The 10,573-nt window shown below is 38.6% G+C and overlaps 1 protein-coding gene across 2 annotated transcripts in view; it reads left to right on the top strand.

The window, feature by feature from the left end:
- Positions 1-331: 331 nt before the first annotated feature.
- The window catches only part of rab30 (RAB30, member RAS oncogene family), a 71,402-nt gene continuing 61,160 nt past the window's right edge, over positions 332-10,573 (top strand). For both annotated transcript variants that reach the window (XM_048598307.1, XM_020531485.2), the window contains exon 1: positions 332-514. The gene's annotated coding sequence lies outside the window, so the exon portion shown is untranslated. The remainder of the gene's footprint in view (positions 515-10,573) is intronic.

Below are 10,573 nucleotides of genomic sequence, written 5' to 3'. Positions count from 1 at the left end.
GGATCAGATTTTGCGGGCTTTGAAATCCGCTGGAGTTTGATAGCCCACAAGACTTCATTCTCCAAAGCTTCGAACATTAAGATGCTACTGTGAATAGAGATTTGCACCCTAGCAAAACTCAATATCATTGGTAAAGTGACAAAAAAGCAAGAGTTAAAGAACAAAAAGGAAGAAAAACACACAAAAATATTGACAGTAATGTCTCAAATTCCACAGCCCGCAGAACTTCTCGAAGACAAAGACCCTGTGGAGTCATGCTGGTGCGCTTGCGCGAACGAGAAGCAGGACTACAAGTCCCGTCGGGCACCGCGCCCTAATTGCAGGACTCGCTTCCGCTCCAAAAGAAATTACGTCATTGTTAAAGCTCCCAGAAAGTGGGTGCATTGTGCAATGTAGTGTCTGTGGTGCAGCGTTGGACACAGTTACGAGTAGGGTATGACTGTTGCACTCTGAGACACGTTATAACTCTTCATTGCTCACATAACAACGACAGGGGAGGGAAAAGCTGACACAAGTAAGTTTTTATTTCAAGATGGTTTTTGTGTTGAGAATGACTTCTCCTTATTTCCTTCGTTCCTGCGCTTGTGTTTTCTTCCACTTCCAGACAGAAGTGGTCCTGGTTTCCGGACTGATTGGTCATTCGCTTATTTGATATTGATATATTTGCTATTGTTTTGAGTGATTTCTAAGTTGTTACAGCGTTGCACCTTATTGTTTGCAGACGACCAACAGCTATTTTTAGTTTCCTAAAGTGAGAAGATGTGATTTTGATATTAAATGTTCGAATGTATCTTTGTTTATTTTAACGTTGAAGTTTCATTTCAGAAAGTTTTTTGGTTTAACCTGAATCAGATCTCACAAAAATAGTTTATTTATAAAATCTCTATTAAGATTTCAACTTTTTCTACATTTAAATGTTGTGCTCAATTTGGGGTTGGTTGATGGAGACTGGTGGTGCTGGGGGTGTGGGGGAAGGTGTTGGAAGCAGAGACAAGTCAATTGAAGACTTAACTTGAGTTTCATTTCATTTCTATGTTGGAAAAGGTAACCCCATTTTGTTCAAAATATTACATTACCTTGACTGTGCGAGAAACAGGAGGTTAATGCAACTTCTTTGTCAAAGGTAATGCAGGTAAATCAAACTAATGCAGCTCCAGTAAATAAAATGGAAATTCCAGTATGTCTTGTTCAACCATTTCACAAGATTTCAAATTGTCTCTGTACAAGTTGAGGTAGTTTCTCCTTCAACTCTGATTACCCAGCACTAAACAAAAGTACTTATATTGACCCATTTAAACACTTCATAATATCTTGACAAAGCTTTTTAGATGACAAAAATAATATTGATAGATAAACTTTGCAGTTTTAAGATTATACTAACATTTGCATGATAGTCTCCATTTGGACCAGCAAAAGGGTCTTTTTTATTTTTCTGCTGCAGAAAGTGGTTGAGGCCAAAACATTGAATGTTTTCCAGAAGGAATTAAACATAGTTCTTGGGGTTAAAAGGATCATAAGGTATGAGTAAAAAAAACAAGAACAGGGTTCTGAGTTAGATGATTAACCATGTTCATGTGGAACGGTGGAGCAGGCTTGAAGTCTGAATGGCTAACTCCTATTTTCTCTGTTTCTATGTTTTTAAGGCTTGCAGATATTGTGGTTTTGTTTTTGGATGTGTTTAAGGTTTTTTTTTTAAGAAGTTTCAAAAGTGTGTAAACTTTTTGTGACTGATTCCAATGGATTGATGAAATTGTTTACCTTGCCTGAGTTTCCCATCCTGTCCTTATTCTTTTCCTTTCTTTTGACTCAAATGCACTCAGTATGAAGCTGCAAGGCACCTATAGCATAACAGAACTTTGAGAGTCAGGGGCAGAGGTGAGTGTAGTAGCCATCACTAAGGAGAAAGTGCTGTGGAATCTGAAAGCTCTGAATGCGGACAAGTAGCTTGGATTGGATGGACTACACCCTCAGGGTTTTGAAAGTGATAGATGAGATTGTGGAGGCATTAACAGTGATCTTTTGTGAATTACTGGATTCAGGGAATGTCCTAGAGGACTGGAAAGTGGCTAAAGCAACCTCCCTGCTTAACTCTAGTAGAAGATGAGAAATTATACGCTGGTTAGCCTGACCTCAGTTGTTAAGGTTTTAGACTCCATTATTAAGGATGACACCACAAGAGTACTTAGAAGTGCATGGTAAAATAAGGCTAAATCAGCATGGCTTCTTCGAAGGGAAGTTATGCCTGGCAAATCTGCTAGAATTCTCTCGTGGAGGTAATGAGCAAATTAGACCAGAGGAGAGCCAGTGGATGTGATCTATTTGGATTTCCAGAAAGCCTCTTGCTCGGCACCATGTCAAAGGCTGCTAAATAAGATGCGAGCTCATAGTGTTCGGGGCAAGGTACTGGCATGGATAGAGGATTGAATGACAGGCAAATGCCAGACAGTGGGGAGTAAAGGGATCTTTTTCAGAATGACGGTCTGTGAATAGTGGAGTTCTAAAGGGTTCAGAGTCAGGACCATAACTAGTCACACTTTACATTAATGACCTGCACAAAGGAACTGAGAGCGTTCTTTCTAAGTTTGCAGATTACACAAAAATAGGTGGAGGGACAGGTAGTGTTGAGGATATGGGGAGGCTGCAGAAAGGCTTGGACAGGCTAGGAGTGTGGGCGAAAAAGTGGCAGATAGAATGCAGTGGGAATGTGTAAGGTTATGCACTTTGGCTAGGAAGAATGGAGTCATGCACTATTTTCTAAATGGGGAAAGGCTTCAAAAATCTGCAACACAAAGGGACTTTGGAGTTCTGATACAGGATTCTGTTAAGGTTAGCTTTCGGGTTCAGTTGGCAGTTAATAAGACAAATTCTTCTGGAATGCAAGACAAATGTTTTGGAGTACTTCCTTCTGAATAGGGGAAAATACTTGAGTTGCATGCTGCATGTGAATGCAAGAGAACCATCTCTTGGTACTAAGGTTAAAGCAAAATGCTGTGAATGTTCGAAAGCTGAAATAAAACCAAAATGCTGGAAATTCATCAAAGCTGTTCTAGACAGCTTTTTCCAAACCAACAACCACTTGCATCTAGGCTGTTAAATAAGATGAGAGCTCATAGTGTTAGGGACAAGGTACTGGCATGGATAGAGGATTGATTGCCTGGCAAGTGCTAGACAGTGGGAAATAAAGGGATCTATAATAAAGAATAACATACATGGGAACACCGTCACCTCCAAGTTCCCCTCAAAATCGTTCCCCTCAAAATCACTCCCCATCCTGATTTGGGAATATAACACTGTTCCTTCATTGTCTCTGGTCAAAATCCTGAAGTTGCCTCCCTGACAGCGTTGTGGGTCTACTTCCAACCTGTAGACTGCAACAGTTCAAGAAGGCAGCAACTAGAAATGGGCATTAAATGCTGGCCCAGCCAGTGAAACCCACATTCCATGAGTGGTCCTGACCCAGCAGGCCTGGCAGCATCTGTGAAGAGAGAAACAAAATTCATGTTTTCAATTAAATGTGACTGAATGCAAAATCTTCCATAAATGCTGCCAAACCTGCTAAGTATTTGCCACACTTTGGATAACATACAACAGATTAAAAACAAACTTAGCGCTTCATTGAGCTTGAAATACCTTCCACTTGGAAGATAAAAGCCGCCTTTTCAGTGGTTCAGATTCTAAAATACTCCATTCACTGTAGTTGCTTTTACCAATTTGACTCTGAAGTAGAATTAGGGTATTTCAACAACTGTCGCTAATTTTGAATCTGACATATGGAGGCATCCATAGGCCTCTTGTGGCATAATGGAAGTCCTCCTACATCTGAACCAGGAGGCCTAGGATCAAAACCCATCTGCTCCAGAGGTGGATCATAACATATATCTAAACAGGTTAATTAGGAAATACCTATATAGTTACTGTTCAAATATTAGTACAATTATTGGTTCAAAATTGGATGGATGTGTACTTGAAGAGATGTTATTGTGTGGTGGTAGTGTCATTGTCTCTGAGCTAGGAGGTCTGGTTACAAGTTCCACTTGTTCCAGAAAAGCATAACAATATCTCTGAACAGTCTGATTAGAAAATATCTTGCAGAATTCATTATGATGTACACAAAGCTAGTATGTACTCTGATTTGAAGCAGCCTAATCTGGTGTCAAATTTAATTGTACACAGAAAAAACTTACTTGTGCATTTGCAACATGTGTTGGATATCTTTTTATTTTAGCATGTAATCTTGCATTGTGATCAATACAGAAATTAAAATGAAATCAGCATAGTTTAGTTTACACATGCTGTGATTGAGCTGTTATATATTGCTATGATCGCATTGAAAAGCTGGATTCATAGCTTATAGGGTACCCTATTTAGTAGTATCTCATTGTAGTTCTAACAAACTTTCTAATAATTAGGTCACTATTTTGGCAAATATTGAATCATGTGTTTACCCAAATATTGTTCTGTGCTCTTCCAATACCAAGTTCCTGTAAGCTATAGACAATTGCACAAGGCCACGCACCCTGAAACCCCACTATCAAAGCAATTATTTTAGTATTTCTCCTTCAGAGCTTCCTGAAAGCTACCACCTCAACTCTCAGCACTGCTAATCTCCCTCCTCCTAAAATGTGGAGCAGTGTTATACTGTCCTATACTATGGTATAACCTTGGATTCATTCTGTGCTTGACTTAGATGTTTCTCAATGGAGAAATGTTATTGCTCAGAGTGGACAGTGACTTCAGTTGACGCACAATTCATGCAAAATCTCCAAAAATAAATATTGGCCTGAAGTAATGCCAACCTAATATAGTTAAAAATGAAAGTAGTCTGGGGCGAATTGATCATTACTCAAATATTCAATTGATATAATGCTGAATAAACTTTAATTTTGTTGAACATGCATCTTGTTGAGGATCACTCATGGATCACGTGGATATAGTCAGTGGAGGTGTAAAAGTTGCATTGGAATAAAGGACAAAGTACAATGTTTGTAATTATGTATATCGTCTTTGACCAACAGCCAATGACTGAAGTGGCAAACTTCTAAATGTTATTATACACTTATGATTTGCAAATTTCTAAGTGAATGGGAACCTTAACAAGTTGCACTCCAAATAATTTCTTTAATGTAATTTTCAGAAGAGAAGTAAATGCATCACTTCAAAATAACTTGATTGTTGTAATGTTTATTGTACGTGTCATCTTTTAGAATAAGGCCAACTGACTTAGTGCAGGTATAAAGGTGTACTGTGAATTGCAAGGCTGTAATTTGTTCCAGAGGTTGAAGGTATGTCATGGAACTATTTCATTGGTTTGCATTTTAATCTCTTAGCAATGTTACATTACTGTCCTAATATGGTGTGGTGTAAGCCCTACTTTGGCTGAAACAGTAAAACAAATATCACTGTTAACATAGGCGAACATACTTTGTGAAAATGTCTCGTTAGGTAAAATCATACTCTTTTCCCTTTCTCGTTATCCACAGGGTACTTTCAGCAAGGGTTGTCAGGCAGTGATTGAAGCAGCGGTCATTGCATCCTTTGGAGGAAAAGTGGGTAAATCTTCCAATAGAGCAAAATATATTGCCCTTTTTTTTTGAAGAATGTGCGACCTTGAGATTAGTTCTTCTTTGTTATACAAAGAACCAAAATGGATGCAATAGGCCAACTGGCCTCTGCTTGTACTGCAAACCTGTTCATGGTTCTACAGGTGCTGGTTGGCATTCAAATGTAAACCTTGAATTTTTCTTTCCTCCTTCAACTGTTGGGAGGCTGTGAATTATCATCACTTTTTTATTATCTGCTATATCAGCAGACTTGTTAATGATTGAGCTTGTGACCTTTATGATCTGTGCAGCTGAGCTACTGACTGGTAAACTAGCTGAGTCTTGAAGGAGCTGTTCTTTTCGTGATGTGCTAATAATTGGTAATAACAATTAAATAACCATGGAGTTGTCAGCAGTTTGGGATTATAAAATATAAATTTTATGCACCATAACTTCATACAAAAATGTTGTGTGTATGCATAAATAGTAAATATTTTTTTCTAGCAGTAGACTAGTTAAAGAATCATTGACAAAAGGTGAAAGTAATCAAAGAAAAATGATGAGAGAATGAACATTTTTCTTATTTTATCAAGCATTTAGAAGATCTAACTTGCAGAACAGCTCTAAACTGACAGCTTTTATTCTGGTCCGTGCTAATTCTATTCTGCCATGTGTATTGAGAAAACAACAACAGCTCAGCGTTTTTTAACCTCCTTACCTGTTATTGTCAAAGGAATAGTTTTGCTGTATGTCTTCTATTCAAGATATGTTTATGTTGGAGGTAGTGCCAGCGTGAACTCTTTGCCTGTTTGGCTGTGACATTGCCACTAATCCACTAATAATAATATGGGCCTTATTATTGGATTCAATCCATTTTAACCCTTTGTTTCCTATTCATTATTACTTTTTTTGCTTCTCAATGCTCTGACTGTCAGACACATTCCAACAGCCACTAATCCAATGTATTGTGTACATTGATAAAATAGAATCTGTGCTTCTGATTATTGAATGTAGATGCTTGGGTTTTTCAGTGGAATTCGCTCTTCTTGGTTCAACTCTTTCCAGAATGTTAATGCCTGTGAACTGGTCAACTAACAGGGAACAAGCAAATGTTGTGGAAATCATAAAAGTGCATGTTGATCCCTTATCTAGACTTCTTAGTTTTAAATAAAAAATATCAAAGTCATAGCTAATAACTACAAATCAGTGTTTATCTAAACATAACAAGGTTTGTGAAACTAATGAGGAAAATTCAGCTGGTGTAGTTAGATATGGAAAAGTAAAGGATATGCTATCAATTTGAGATGCAGTATTTTTTAATCTATTAATAAGTACTAACATAATGGATGAAGAGTTGGATCTTTGGCATTTTCTGTTTGTTAAAAATTCACAGACTTTTGAATTTTGTCTCCTCCTGGGAAACGAGAATCTGTTCCATCGTCTGTGAATCATAACAATTTGGTTGTTAGTTTGCCTTAAGTATGCTTGATTGATTTTATGTTGTTATCCACCTTGGGCTCTATAAACAAGGCAAATATTTCCATATTAGCATGAGATTATAGTCATAATGTTGCACACTTCTGAAGATTCAATTGAATATAGCTCACCAAGGTGTTGAGACATTTGTTTCTTGTGATCAATTACAGCTTGGAGAAAGCAAATAGTTGAGAAATAAAAAATGGAGTCCTGGTGTCTTCGTTATGTTACAAAATGTATTTGGTGTATTGTATTGTTTCCTAAATAAAATGTCAAGAACCTCTAATGGCCAACTAATGATACCACTGCGGATACATCTGAAAAGCTTAATTGTTAATCAGTCTTTTTCTTCTCTCTCAAAAACTGACACATTGTGATACATTTCAGACTCTATTACTGCTTCCCCTTACCTTAAACTTTACTACCAATATTTCAGCTATTAAAAATGGCTCAGAGAAGGACTGAGTGCCAATTATCCCCAATGTACTGCTTCTACATGTCAGGACAACCCTCCTATAATTCAATATGTGGTGCTAATATTTTATGGTTCAGACAGGGAATTTCAGCAACTTGGCAATATGCACTTTTTTAAAATCATACAACTTGTAGCCTAGAGCTATGGATAGTGATGGTAGAAGCTTCAGAGTCATAAGTCTACAATGTGGAAAAAGGTCCTCTGGCCCATCGTGTTTGTGCCAGTCAAAAACACACCCACCTAACTGTTTTATAGACCTCTTTTTCAGCCTTTGCTTCTTCTGTCATGTAGTTTACCATGAATCGCTCATGCTGTTACCAACTGCTATTGGTGAATTGGAAGAATTTGTAAGTTAATACTCAACCTGTTTGGCTGTATTCTGAATGCATCTTCCATGGCCAACAATTTCTAGGTTGATACTTAAACCTAGACTTTCTGACTGGCAAGAATGTTGCTTTGGAGCATTGCTCCAAATCCAATACTCACACTGCCTGTTACGTACATTTCATACGAAATTCCCCTGCTGAAGGTCCCAAAACACTATGGTCTGTGTTCTCAGAAGTTGATGTCCCCACAGCCAAGGCATACTCAATTACTCGCACACTGAAATATCACACCCCAACAACACCCTGTTGATACTTCCAGAATCTCCAATCTAAACTTCTGCATCATGGCACCATAATCTTAGATGATAGACCTGTTGCCATTCTTAGTTAGACCTTATTTCACAAATTGTGCATACACGGAACACTGTGCACCTGTATTCCTTTCTGTTCCTTCATGTCTGTAATCTAACTTTAGACTTGTGTAAAACATCCAAGGAGACACTCTCCCTTTTTAGGAAGAAGTCTTCCAGTCAAACACCATGCTGCTTCTCCAACAGATTCATTATCCAAAACTAAACAGTACAAATGCAGTTAGATTTCTACTTTTGCTGCAGTACTGTACTAAAGTGACTGTCCTTCTTGATCTGACTGTGGTACTTTGTAACTGATTATACCATCTTCCCCAAAAGTTTTCTGCTTTATACCAGTTGGGTGGGACAGGATTTTGCTGATTTTTGATTTCTAGCTATCAAATTATAGCTAAAGAATCGCTTGCAATGGCTTCTCCTCACTTCTGCAACATTTTCTAGTATTCCTCAACAATCTATACTAGGCCCTTCCTATTTCTAATCTATATGCTACTCCCCTCTAACATCATTCAAAAATCATTAATTTCCACAAAGATTCTCATGACACCCATTGTGTCCAGGCATGTGTAGGCTAGGTGGATTAGCCATTGTAAATGCAGGGGTATGTTGTTAGAGTCAGGGCCTGTGTCTGGATGGGATCCTCTTGGAGGGTCTATGTGGACTCGATGGGTTGAATGACCTTTTTCTGCAATGTAGGGATTCTATGATGCTGTCTCCAGATTGTTAGATTACTTGTTTGACTTCTGGTACTGGATGAATGGAATTTCCCCCAAGTATTGGGAAGCCTGAAATGATTGTCACTGCTCCTGGCTCAATCTGATGACCAAATTCATTTTTCACAATTGAGGCTGAACCAGCCTGTTCACAACCTAAGTGTCATATTTGACCCTGAAATCAGCTTCTGACCACATATTTATGCCATTATTTAAGATTGCATAATTTCACCTCCACAACATTGCCCAACTCCCTGATGGATGCGGCTCTTTGCTGCTGATGCCCTCCTATGTTCCTTTTTATGTCTTAGACTTGACTAATGCAAAGCATTCCTGACCTAACTCCTATATTTTATCCCCATAAATATAAAATCATCTAAAACTTTGGCCATGTCCTGAAACCTGACAGATCACCTGGCTTCAGTCGTAGGCACTGGATATAAATACACACTGCTTCATTTTCTATGGTCTGATCTACTTACTCGTGTGGGATTCATTTTACACTAATAATGAGATTTTGTTTACGGTTTATCATTTAAACTCAAGTACTCACCCCACTCGCCGCTACGGTACTTAAATATCTATGCCCACAAATTGGTTAAAATCTGCTTTGAGAGTGCAAGATGTTAGAAAGTATGTTCCAACCGAGTTACAGTTGTTCAAACTGGAGTTGAGGCTGTACTTCCTGCTTCTTGCTCCTGATGTTCTCTGGAGTACATGAGAGACCCTTCTGATTTGAGTGGCTTCGTTTTGACTAGCTATCTGGGTCATTTGAGTGCAGTAGTTTGATATAATAATATAATTAGCACAATTTAAATTGAGTTTCTATGTCATGAAGGGGTGTTTAAAAAGACGGTGTTGGATACTGTTATTTCCCCTATCGATTGAGCCGACCCCAGGAGCCAAGCTGTCTCAAAAACAATTCTATCAAAATTCTTAACTGTTGTTCCCCTGAAACCTTGCAGCATTGTCTCATCAACAACCCGGTTAATAGTCAGTTAAGATGAATGGCTTGCATATCTGTCTGGCTTGATCCAATTCCCAGCATGCTGTTCAGTTGGCCAGTTTTCCCTACATACCGTTCGGCTGGCCACTGTTGCTTTTAGTGTCCCCAAAAGAGCTGTTATTTTATTTAATGAGGACATTCCACTGCCTACAACACCCTGTCTAGTTGACCCTGCAAAGTCCTCCCTGTTCACATAGGAGACTCGTACCAGTACGAGGAAAGTTGTTCCATAGATTAGTCCAGCAACAACTTAATAGTCATATTGCCATATTATCCTTTTTGATGCAAAATTCAACCTCCTTTATTTCTATTCTGGTTTATGAGCTATCCTACTGCTACTCAGTCTTGCTAGAGGTTGCAGCAAGGTGGAGTGATGCTGGAAGTCCTCAACTTTGACTCCAGATCCCATGAAGTCTTATGGTCTCCAATCAACTGTGGCAAGGAAACCTTTTCTTGATTACACTTGGTGCACTAGTTCAGTAGATAAATCAATACTCCTCCATGTTGAATGCCAATCGAAGAAAGCACTAGGTTAGCAAGGAAATAAAATGTACTTTGGCTGGGGAACCCTAATGTCCATAGCAAACCGTAGCCCAGTAGCACCACTGACTTAATTCTGAGGGACTTGGCTGCCAGACTGGACCTGCACCAAGTGGTGAGAGAGCCACA

Source organism: Rhincodon typus, chromosome 6 (genome assembly GCF_021869965.1).
Source record: "Rhincodon typus isolate 14 chromosome 6, sRhiTyp1.1, whole genome shotgun sequence".
In the NCBI taxonomy this organism is placed as follows: Eukaryota; Metazoa; Chordata; class Chondrichthyes; order Orectolobiformes; family Rhincodontidae; genus Rhincodon; species Rhincodon typus.
This window is presented reverse-complemented; position numbering and strand designations above follow the sequence as displayed.